This window comes from Habropoda laboriosa, unplaced genomic scaffold (assembly GCF_001263275.1).
Source record: "Habropoda laboriosa isolate 0110345459 unplaced genomic scaffold, ASM126327v1 scaffold346, whole genome shotgun sequence".
NCBI lineage: Eukaryota > Metazoa > Arthropoda > Insecta > Hymenoptera > Apidae > Habropoda > Habropoda laboriosa.
The window spans coordinates 757,782-770,763 of NW_017100529.1; positions in this window are offsets into that span (position 1 = coordinate 757,782).

Consider the following 12,982-nt stretch of genomic DNA (forward strand, 5'->3'; position numbering starts at 1 on the left):
TTTTAAATTAAAGAGAAATTGAACGAGGAAACTCTAATTATCGTAACTTATTGATGAGAACTGTTAATGTTACATGTTACATATCTATAAGTATTCGGAAGGAACGAAAAATATTAAAAAATACATTTTTTACACAAAACACACTATTCGTTACAAAACTTAATTCTTATTTTTTGGAGTATTTTTGCTGGAGCAAAAGTGTCACTGTCTGTATGACTGAAAGTTTGGTATATTGGAAACCCAAAAAATGAATATCTAAATAGCCGACATTCCACTTCATACATCTAGAAAGACAAGAACGCATTTAAGGATCGCATAATTCGCCGAAAATCAGATATAACTGAGAATTTGTCCATGTGAAGACCGGAAGTGGAAGAAGACTCAGAAATTAATCAACTTCGTATTATTCGTCCGAAATTTCAAGCAAACAAGCTGCTCGCTCCGCGGTCGAATAAATTTTGCACTTGTCAGGGATTTTAGGTGGAAATTGTGGCTTGAAATTCACGGAAATGGAAACGAACCTATTGTGGAAAATTGAGGAGTGCCAAAGAGGAAGTGGAGTAAGTAGATGTTAGTAGAAGTGGTCCTTTTGGCGTAACTACGACTCCAGAATAGCTGAGGAAACAATTTTCCTGTTACTAGATTCAGAAATCGACGAAATTACACCTAATATTCCTCGCAAATTTCATTATAAAATCTGTCAGGAATTTATCCTGCTTTCTTTATTCCTCGATAGATATTATATACTGTTTTCCTATTTGATTCGATAACTCTTGTGCAATATACGATGTAATTTATTCATTCCTTTTGCTTAGTTTAAACAAAAATGAATTTCTCAAAAAGCGATGAAACATTTTTTTTTTTTTTTGATTCGATACAGAGAGAAATGACGTTCGCTACGCGTCATCGAGATTACTTCATCGACGTGCGACAAATGAATTGGAAATGTAACGGTAACAGTTACAAATGTCGACTTCGTAAAACACTTTCAGAACTGGTTTTAATAAAAAGAATAAGATGAAAGCATTATCGGAGAAAGTTAAGGAATAATGCTGAAGAAAAAGGATTGAAAAAAGAACCTGGTACTCTTCGTTTGCTTCCTACCTTCGTATGAACGAAGAGAATCGTGTAAAAAGTTCGACTAGCTAAGGTAAACTCGACCTCATTCGATGAAAATGCTTGAGTAACACTGTAGAATTGCAATTTACCGCTTCATTTCTCTCATTCGTACGAACCGGAATAATTAATAAATTTCAGAATTGATCAAATTTTGTTTAATATTCACAACTTTGCTTCTTTTTCACAGAAACTTTTTTATCTGTAATTTCGATAAGAATAACCGACGTAAACATTTGTTTATACCTTCGTATGGTACAATAGAGCACCGTATAGCAATTGTTTTCATACACGCCCGTTAAGTATGCAAATTAAAATCGGGAAAAATATTCCAAGCGGATGTAAAGTTAAATTTTTGGTTCGAAAAATTCAGTTCGAAACAAAGATGAAGAAAAAATGTAAATTTTCGTTAAAACTCACGGACGGTGAGTTTATTCGATAAAAGACACATTTACCCTACCGTGTAACGACTAACGTGATCCGTATTAATTTTCGTCCTGCCAGTGAAATGTTTGAGAATGAAAGAATTCGAGAACGTACGACACGTGTTGCACAAACATTCGATTCGCGGCGATATCGCACGTATATTGAAAACACAATTCCACTTTCTGCGGGTAATTAAAAAGAAAAAACTTCAAAATAGCGAGGAACGTAATGGAAAATACGTCGAGCTAAATATTTATCGCAAAGTTTAACACGTTTATAAAGTACAATATCTGTAAAACGTTCTCGATCCGAACTTTCATATACCTACCCTATTCGAGAAAACGAAGTATGTTATCGAGGAATTAAAGTCACGGAGGAAATGTTCCTGATAGCTCTGTTCTCCGAGTGAACAAATAAGAAAGAAAAAAAAAAGAACAGAAGAATCGACACTTGGATAAATTTGATCCGTGCAAACGGCGAGGGAAACGTTTCAATCCACGTGGAAGAGATCGATATAATCCAGATTTAAGTTGCGAGAGCGTGTCGGTCTCTATGTAGATTGCACAGAAGAACACGCTGGATCTATCTGTATCGAATCGATGACGTTCGAGCGTAGTAGCTTGGACAATAAACGCTTTTCAAATGTAATCGTACGTTTCAAGGTATATCGTTGTACCGTTTAATCTCATTATCCCGTCGAACAAACGGAACGAAAAGGTGAACAATGGGTGGAAATATCATCGCGAGTGAGTCGTATCCGACAAACTGGTTGTTAATAAATTTGACAGTCGATAACGGTATATAGACCACGTGGACAAACAATAACAATTAAACGTACAGATGAAATCGACGGTATTTAAAGGAAACAATTTTCCAACGAACATGGAAGAAACAGTTACAGGAAAAGAATGAATGAAAAAAATAAAAAAAAATAATGCAATAAATTTAACAATCATTGAACGTATGCAGACCGTAAATAAACATACGATAACACTTAAATGTGCAAATCAAATCGACGTGTTTAAAGGAAACAATTATCAACCGAATTTTTTCAACGAACATGGAAGGAACAGTTACAGGAAAAAGATGAATGAAAAGGATAAAAGAGAATAATATAAAGTATGTACATCAATTAGCGAGCAATTAAATAAATTAACCGGTGAGTAGGCTGCCGAATGGACAGAACGACCATGCAAAAAAAAGAAAAGTTCATTGCCAACGACCTGGCCATCCTCCGCGCTTCAACGTCCACGTTCATTATAATCCGAGATAGTGATCGATCGAGAGGTAACAGCACCGTTCGCGAGATAGAACTCGCCGATAAAGCGTGTTACAACAGCATCATCCAACGATAAACAACACGAACGATTTTAATTTGGAAAAACAATTTTTGGAGAAGAATCGTGCTCGAAGCCATGTTCAACGAATCGAAAAAGACATTAAAGTAACGGCATTTGGTATCGTTTTCCGGTCATTCATCCTGGTTGTTTTCGTACGATCCCGATAAGAGGACACACACACGAGACTTAGGATCTATTCGATGAATTATAGCGAACGAACGATCGAATCTATTTTCGTGGAAATGTCAAAACCTTTCCTGGCCAATTTAGGGTGATTTATATCGAAACTCGGAGGTTATAACACGTTCGCGCGACAAAATCCCGTTTAATCGTCTCACTTGTTGCTCTCTTGTCCATGACGTCACAAACGTGGAATATTTTTATTTCCGATTAACAGTTAAGCGAGACGATTTTGCGCTACATTTACCCGTAACGTTAACTGTAAAGCGGTTTTTTCCCATATTTTACACATTTTATTATAATAAACTTCGATAATGAGAATGGAGTAGGCGAGATCATTTTTTTTTTTTTTCGGGAGATATTCGTGTCTTTCAGAATGAAGATATGGAACAGTATTGCGGAGGTTTAGTAGGTTACATCGCTATAAAAATTAAGTACGTTCCAGAAGCAGATCGCTATTTCATTGACTCTCGTGATAAGAGTGATAACAGAAAAGAAGAAGAAATGGTACACGGTGACAACATTGTCAGAGATTGGACATGAATACGAGCAGCGTATGCGTGACGATAACATTATGCTAATTAACAACATTTTTCACGAGTATGAGACTTAATAACGACGATAACAGGGTCGTTTCATGCACCTTGTACAACATCGATTCCGTTGACCTATAGAATCACTATCATACTCCTGGCCGCTTCACACTGTGCTGTGCCATTATCCTACGTCCCTTTCGAAACACGTAACTCCTCGTCCTTAGGTTTCTTCATCGTCACTTGTTAACTAAAACAGTCTGTCTGCACTAGCAGCAGAAAGTTTCTAATCACTTGCCAATTTACACTAATATTTAATTTGCTACTAATTTTCTATAACTTTGAAATTGATGTTTTGGAGATAAATAGCAGTTTGCCTAATTTCTACTGGTTCGAGTGACGAAAAATTTGTCAAACATTCCTAAAATTGCTAACTCTTTTCTGAAAAATTTTCTATAACTTGCAGTGCGCAGTGATTACAAACTTTTGATCAGTACTGTACCTATCTCCGATTTGTCGCACATTTTCCCATCATTCAGCAATCCTCTCGAGTCACAAACTCCGACAGGATTAATCACCGATAAGTCCTAAGAGAGTCATACATATATTTTCTCATTCTACAACAAGAGTGTGGAAACATCGTTCGAAATACGACGTCGTTTAAGTTGAGCAACGGCGAATAGTTCTCCCTAATTGTTCAAAGCCGGTGATCTGTATCAATTGAGAAGATGGTCACGTTAGAGACCTCGGAGTTGCAAATGTCGTTTGTCATGCGAATAGCAAATGAACATCTGCCAAACGAAAAAGGCGTTTATCCTGGGGACATCTCTGCTTGGAAAGCAACTTCCAGGGCAAAGGTTGCTGTGCAACAAGTTTGCACTATGGCAATGAGCATTCACAATGAGCAGAGGAGCCTTTGGTAATGGTGAAGTTGGATCCATTCTTGGCCGGATCGAAAGAGGAGCGATTGCGCTATAGATCAATGTAATAGATTGATCAATCGCTGGCTCATCCATCCTTACAAGTAGCGTCCTCAACTGGTTGTGACGCATTTTGCCAGGATCGTTACGCCTTTGCTTGCACACTTCTCCACGACTTTATCCGATAAAACGGCTCGATTTCGCCTTAAACGCGCGATTTACGACAATACGGCGCTACTTTGTTAAATTATAGTGCACTTGTTTCTTTTTCTCTTAAGTCGTTTGTTAAATAGAGCACAGATGCAGGAGTAAAGAGGGATTTAACAGCTTAACGATCACATTTTCCTAAAACTGAGGTGCCGAAAACGATCGATTTTATTTACTTTCTTTTTATTTCCTAGAAGTAGGTATAGAAACTAATTTCCCATTTATTTTCTAATGCTGTAACTTACATTTTTACCGTAAAATTAAAAGTACAGCGCAATACGGGAAATGAAAGAAAATAATTAAACAAAATTGCGCTTTTCCGAGGATTAATTGCGCACGTGTAAGGGGTTAAAGGGTCAGCCCACTTATTATATCAGGTCATTCCATAACTTCGTGTCGAATTTTACAATATAGATCGATATCTCCAACGAACCTTTAATTTTCTCACTCCACAATTTTTTTCTATTCTTTTATTACGTCGTCGCTACAGTATTTCCTTGGATTTTCGTTGAAATATTTGCGAACTTATGAGACGGCCTAATATTAACTCACGAACGCGAGCACTTGTGCTCACAAACGTTGGTTATTTATAAATTGAAAAATTGTTCGGATAAACTGTCTTACTCGCGAAAAGAATTGGATTTTATCTGGTTTTCTTAACAGGTATAAATTGAAAGAGAGACTCTGTTATTTTGCTTCCATTAAGGAATCTTACGAGGTTGCAATCTGTGCGAGTTAATTTCTATGCACTTGTTCTCCAATGTTTATATCATTCTGTAGAAGCAAGAAAACCTACTTAGGATAATCTCCTTGCAACGGGAACAATGTACTATGCACTTCTCTTTTACTACACTCCCCGGATTAAGCTCCTACCTAAGTTTTATACTTCTCAAGCATTTTACATCCTTAACTCGATAGTTGATTCGTTAAAACACTCGAAGTAGGTATAAATTATTACGTTTTTCTTTCACTTCCACGTGGATACCTTCTTCTTTTCGTTATCTGCGCTAAAGCGAAATTAATCTCTTTGTTCGTTGTCAAATGGGAAACGCTGAGAAAAAGAATCCTCTAATCTGGCCAGTTCAATTGGTAGAACAGTCAGTCGGCGAACAAAAGATCCGGGCTCGAATACCTGTTCGGTAATGAGATCGAGCCGTTTCTTCTTTCTGTTATTTTCCAGAAGTAGAATCTCCTCCTTAGCGCTACAGTATTTCATTTCGTTTCACGCGTTATCTCGAATTTTGCATTTTACGTACGACTTAGATAGAGCAAGCTTATTTGTCCCTCAACCCTTTCTCTTGTATTAATATCAAATCACATCAACGATACCTTTTATATTTACTTTATCAACCGTAAGAAAATTTATTATTTATAATAATTCACCGTATTTATTTTACATTTATCTTTCTTCGATATTAAAATGAGGAATAACTGACATCAAGTTTAAATCACCAATTAACGATTTCATTGGACGACAGAACAATTCGTACATTTAGTGTAAGAATAAATTTGTGTTATACCAAACTGTGAAATGAAGCTAAAATTAACTATTTCCAACCATTTCCTATAATTATACAAAACCAAATTTAACATACTTTCAACGGTTTGCATTGTACAGGAAATTAAATTATACCTTAATTCATATTACAATCATGGCCACAGTCTACTATTTCCAAGAATTTCACGTAATTACATCAAACAAAGTTTAACATTACTTCAATGGTGTACGCTGTAGACCAAATTAAATTATACCTTAATTCATATGACAATCGTGAAACGATGCCAAAATTTACCATTACCAACTCTTTCACATAATTTTCAAAAGAAAGAAACGAACGCTATTTTTTAATATTTTTCACACTCTAAAGGAAAGTCAATTATGCCCGTTTCGTACTGGATTAAACATTCTGCTCGAGACAAGCGAGTATTCGCAGTTACTTCACGAAGCTTATCGCGCACGAAGTTACTAAAAAGCTCGTCCAGCGAGGGATTAAATATTGAAAACTGCAGTGAACAGCAGTCGTGGACGTACCAAAGAGGTGAATTTACGAAAACACCGAACAAACAAAAGTTCGACCACAATATCTGACAATCCGGCAGACCGGTTATTTTCTTCTCCCCGATGCATAATACTGTTGCGCAACAGTTACTATCACGACCAGGAAACGAAATGTGCAAGCCGATCGGTCGTAAAGTATTTTAAGAGTATCGCGGGACGTATCGATCTGACGGGGAGATTTCACCGAACCGGTTCGCCTACTCGGAGAACTGTCGGGCCTTAACCTTCCCGCAAACGGACGTTGATTTGGGCACAATGATAACCGGCGGCAGCGACAAACACGCACACCCAGGCAGACGAACTTCTGAAATAATCTCTGACGTCACATCTGTGAATTCCGCCTGCGTTGAAAAGCTATCAAGGGGCAACGAAGTTGTAAGGTGAAGGAAAAAGATTTCAAAGTGAGTGTGATTCGCGTGGAACGATTTAGATCGCGCCGAGACCCGGAGGTTTCTCTGCAAAAACACCGCCATTTTCTCACTTTGACCGTAGTTAATTGCTCTAGTGAATTCCTCCAGCTTCGAATACTCCGTTTGTTTAAGGAATCCTTGCTATTCTACGTTTTTCCTTTCACTGGAAATGATAATGTTTGAACGTTTAACGGTTCAGCGACTCTGATAACCGGAAAGATTCGTAGGGTGAAATTTGTTTTTTTGGAACATAAGTAATAACGAATTCATTTTTATTTTATTTTTATTTTTGTATTATTATTTTTATCTCGTTAATTGTACCGAAACTAGAAGACCTTCTCGAAAAATTATTCTGTTAAATGGAAAAATTGTTCACTTCAGCTGATAAATACTTAATAAATTTCACTTTCGTTTGGTAACTATAACATAGATTCGTCTGCAAAATGTCCACTGCTCCAATCATATTCACCGATCATTTCAATTAACAAATTCTCCCCTCAGAAATACTCTTCGATTAAGAGAAAAACCCGCTATCTATTCCACGTCATTAACGATAATTGCACGCCAAAACGATTTCCAACAGATAGATCTTATACAACCTCCGTAATTCCTCTCGGTTACGAAACATCCATAAATCATATAGAACAAGCATTTTCCACCTACGTAATTTCTTTCACAGACCAATTACCGCTCGACAGAATTCCCGCCGACTTTCTTCAATTTTCCTCTTTAACACGCCGGTAAAACGCGTTCGTGCCGCGATTATATCACGAACAATAACAGTGTCAGAGACTAGGAAGCAGAACGATTCTAACACGCGACAAACGCGAGTCACGGCGGCAAACGTATGTACAACGCGACTGGTTCTTCTCTTTCTATCTATTCCGATCGCGAAAGTTACGCGCGGCGACAAACCAGTTAAGCTCATGTAAATTACACTTCGTCAAGTGGTATCGATCGGATCGACGCCGCCAAGTATCGTCGTTAAGCATTCAGAGAAAGTGATTTGTGTCACGATGACTGATCACGTGTGTGATTCATAGCTAACGCGATCTCCTCTTCTACCTCACTTTTTTTCTAACCGCAATGTCAACAGAAGAGAAGATATGCTCGAGAAAATTGAGCCGTTGGAAATTTATGCAAAGACTAAGGAACGTCGACTTGGCACGCGCGACATCGATATTTCGAACTGGTGTGTTTCAAGTATCGATGCTTTAATAAAAGTTTACGTTGCATGGCAATCCTTCGCGTGAATCGTTCACGTAAGCGTAGTTTTCAACGGGATAGCGTGCGTTGAACGATAGTTAGCGTAATCCTCTGGTACAGCTTCCGAAAGTATTCTCATTTTGTTATCCAAGAACTTTCGAATCGAGGGCTTCGATTTGATAATTATTGAAATAATAGCGTTCATTTTGGAAAGAACTGTGAGAAAATCCGTCCTGAAGACGGTGAAGCGAGCATCTTGAAGCAAGGCCCAGCGCGCTCGGTGGAGACGACTCGCCCCTTTGGGTTTTTCCTTGGACCTTTGCTCGCGTAAGGGTGGACAGGGACCGGCAGGACAACGCACACTCACTCTTTTTGCGAACGACGTTCAGATAACGCGGATATAATTCTTGTGTAACATATACTATTGTAAAAACCGTAGACACGTTCAATTAATTTCACGCCCACCCTACTCAGAGTACTTTCTGACAGAATTGTGCATCTATGTAAACAGCTGAGCTCTGCAACGTGGATTTGACTGCATTTTCTCCTTCCTTCCTTCCTTCCTTCCTTCCTCCCAGTTCCGATCGATTTTGTAAGACTCACAAACTCACAAAGTGTGAGTCACTGTTTAATAGACGACGCGAAAAGTACTTCGAAACGCGATTTATTTTAGTTTTATTCAGAAAGGGAGAAACCGCGAATTTATATTATTTTCAATATTATTATTGAACTAAACTTTCGTAGAACGCGAGTGAAAAATTGAAAGAAATTTGAATAAAAGAAATGAAAGAATTGAAAAGAAAATTTGAATAAAATACGCGACAAGAATTGTGGAGAAGCATAAGTTAAACGGGTAAAAATATTCAATAATAAACGAACTAGGGATGAAGCTATTATTTCAATACGCGATGCACTGACTCTAGTATTTACTAAAATTCAAAAATTCTCGTATAAATTCCGAAAATAGATTATTAATTACGGTAAACTACTGAGACGGTTTAATTTAGGGTGGGCATAGTGCACTCGTTCCAAATCAGCTCACAATATACAATAATAAATCAACTAACTACTTAACATGCAATTCATGCAAATTCCTTGGATGGTAAATTATTACTAAACAAAATTCAATATCAGAGAAAATATATGAAAAATTTAAAATTAATTTCAATTGCTGGAAGAAAAGTAAATATTGATTGTTATGCTGTAACGAAAAAGCAAACTCTTAACCTCTCAATTTCAATATCCTATTCGACAAGTCTGAAGAACAACGATGACTAAAATTCAAATGTTTATTTCCCTAAACCTTCAAAATAATTTCGAAATATTTTATTCGAAGCGGAGTATTCCAAGTCAGTATCGATAATTGAAGAAATTATTTGATTGTATTTAAAAGAACCGAAAGGAGAATATTTAAAGTCTGATATTAAATGTCTAGCAAGTACCAGTAATTGGTAAAATGATTTATATTTGTTTTAAAAGGAAAATTTCTAATAGGTATTAGTTAAAATGAATTGTTATTCAGTCTATTGTATTGAAATTCTAATTGATTCTAATGTATACAAGTGTTACAAGAAGGCTGAGTGTGTACAGGGTGGACATAGGCTAGCTAGTAGCCCCCGACCACTCTATGAACTTTAACGTCTATACTCGAAAGTGTATCGTCAACACTAACACGTTACCCAGATTATCCAAAAATTGAAGAAGTTACTTTTAAAATTGAACATTCTACGGTGTTTCGAGAGATTTGATAATCATAGTCGAACCTTAAACGAACGTTCAAACGAAGAAAATTTTCCAAAAATCATTTCGTACGTTATTAATCGATAAAACAAAAATTCATTGTTGAAAAATAAATATTTCCTGAAAATCTTCATCTTCCATACAAGATTCAAGATTTTCCCTAATTAAGAGTAATTTCAAAAGATTATCTGTATAAGCTATTATTTCAATACGCGATGCACTGACTCTAGTATTTACTAAAATTCAAAAATTCTCGTATAAATTCCGAAAATAGATTATTAATTACGGTAAACTACTGAGACGGTTTAATTAAGGGTGGGCATGGTGCTGCTTTAGTTTGAAATGATTTATAAACACATAATTAACAGAGGAAAAACCGTGAAACGGCAAAACGTCTACATTCTAATTGTTATAACATGTAAACAGAACTTTAAATTTAGTGTAAACAGAAAAAATATATAATACAATTTATTTCACGGTATTGCAACAAATAAACGTTGAATCAATATTTAATTCGTATAAAAACAATTATTTAACGTAATAATTTTACCTTCACTATGGCTATTTTTAATCTACGACCACAGGTCAACCTGATTTCTAATCCTTACGAACTTTAAATTCAGTCTAAACTGAGAAAATATATAATACAATTTATTTCACGGTATTGCAACAAACAAACGTTGAATAGATTCTTAATTCGTATAGAAACATTTATTTAAAATAATAATTTCACCTTCACTATGGCTATTTTAAATTTACGACCAAGGGTCAACCTGATTTTTAATCCTCCGAACTTGATTTCACAACGAGAAAGTAATAAGATCGTTGAAACGTACTTATTTGTCAAAGAAACTTGCAAAAATGTATAAATAATAATATGTAATGTTTTAACAAATTTTTGGAAGTATAAATTAATAATAAAATTGTGAAAATTAATAAATTATACGTTATTATAACATTAATAGAATTATGACTAAACCGAAGTTCGAAGTCGAGTATTTAAAGTCTGATATTACGTGCCTAGCGAGTGCCGGTAATTGTTAAAATTTGTTTAATAATTAGTAATAGAAATTCTAATTGATTCTAATGTATACAAGTGTTACAAGAAGGCTGAGTGTGTACAGGGTGGACATAGACTAGCTAGTAGCCCCCGACCACTCTATTCACATCTCAGAACCTTCAGGTCAAAATACGCCGCGAAGTGTCTATGGCCCAGTATAAAGGGTGAATAAATTCGCGGGACATCAGCGGGTCCTTATATACCTGCGGTACCCTCTCCCCAAAGTCATTAGCAAAATCGTCGGTTAGGTCAGGCGGGAATCGACTATTTTTCGCGGGAAACCGATTACTTTTCGCGGGAAATTTCTGTTCTTCTATTATGATGTTGTAACACGGTATAATTATTAATTTTCACAATTTTATTATTAATTTATTACTTGCAACAATCTATTATAACGCTAGATAGAATCATTTATACGTTTCTATACCTTTCTTCAATGGATAACTACGTTTCAGTGTCCTCGTTACTTACTGATGGTTTAATTAATTTGCTAAGGATTAAAAATTAGGTTGACCTGTGGTCGTAGATTAAAAATAACCATAGTACAGCTAAATTTATCGTGTTAAATAATTCTTTTTACACGAATGAAAAATGTATTCAACGTTTGCTTGTTATAATATCGTGAAATGAATTATATTACACATTTTCTCTATTCACACTGAATTTAAAGATCATAACGATTAAAAATCAAGTTGACCTGTGGTCATTTATCAAGAATAATCATAATAAAGCTGAAATTATTGTGTTAAATAATTTTTTTAATTCGAATTAGGAATTTATTCAACGTTTGCTTGTTACAATACCATGAAATAAATTATATTATACGTTTTCTATATTTTCACTAAATTTATCGTTCTGTTTACATGTCATAACAATTATAACTACACGTTATGCTGCGTCCGTTTGTTTTTTCTGTGCAGTTCAACCTAATTTACTTAAATGTACGTTGCGAGACAGTATAATATTTACAATTCTGCCTGAATTTTTGAAATTCAGAAAAACACAGGTAAACTTCCATTGCATTTAAACGATATTCTCCACCAAACTGGACAAAGTACAGTAACACTTGTACTGTCACTAGTGGAATCGACCCTACATTTTACTGACACTTGTGGAATCGACCCTACATTCTTTTTTTTACGTGGAGGTAGGCCGACCCTACATTTTAACGGTGTCAGTAACATTTTACTGTCACTTGTCGAATCGACCCTACATTTTACTGACACTTGTGGAATCGACCTTACATTTTTTTTTTTTACGTGCAGTCACCTGGTTCAATCAGCCGACGAAAAACGAGAAGAAAGTGATTTGTTGCCTAACCAATATCGATCCGCGTTCATCTCTCATCGTTAATTTTTCTTCTTCGCCGTTCTCTTCGTGGATTTCCGCCTGCAAGCTGCTCTCGACGTCATCAATTTTCATTAAAGAAGAAACCTACCGTAAAAACGACGTGATAAACGAAAGAAAAGTCTCGAATAATCGAGTAATTTTGCGAATTGAAAATCCACGTGAAAATTTCTTCTTCAACTCCTAATTTTTACTCTGCCTTATCGGCAGCGTAACTCCGTTGATAATAATTCAAAGAAGATAAATCGATGATGAAACTACATCGTTTGTAAGTGAAATCGACACCGATGGTCGTTGTCGAGCCAACGAGAAAATTCGGCAGATTTTTCGACACCAAGAACTTCCAAACTGTTCAAGTTTTCCCATTTGAAAGTTGTAACGAAACTGGCTGAAAAGTGCATTTGCAGCAACGATTTTCCCATTGGTAGACCGAGGGTA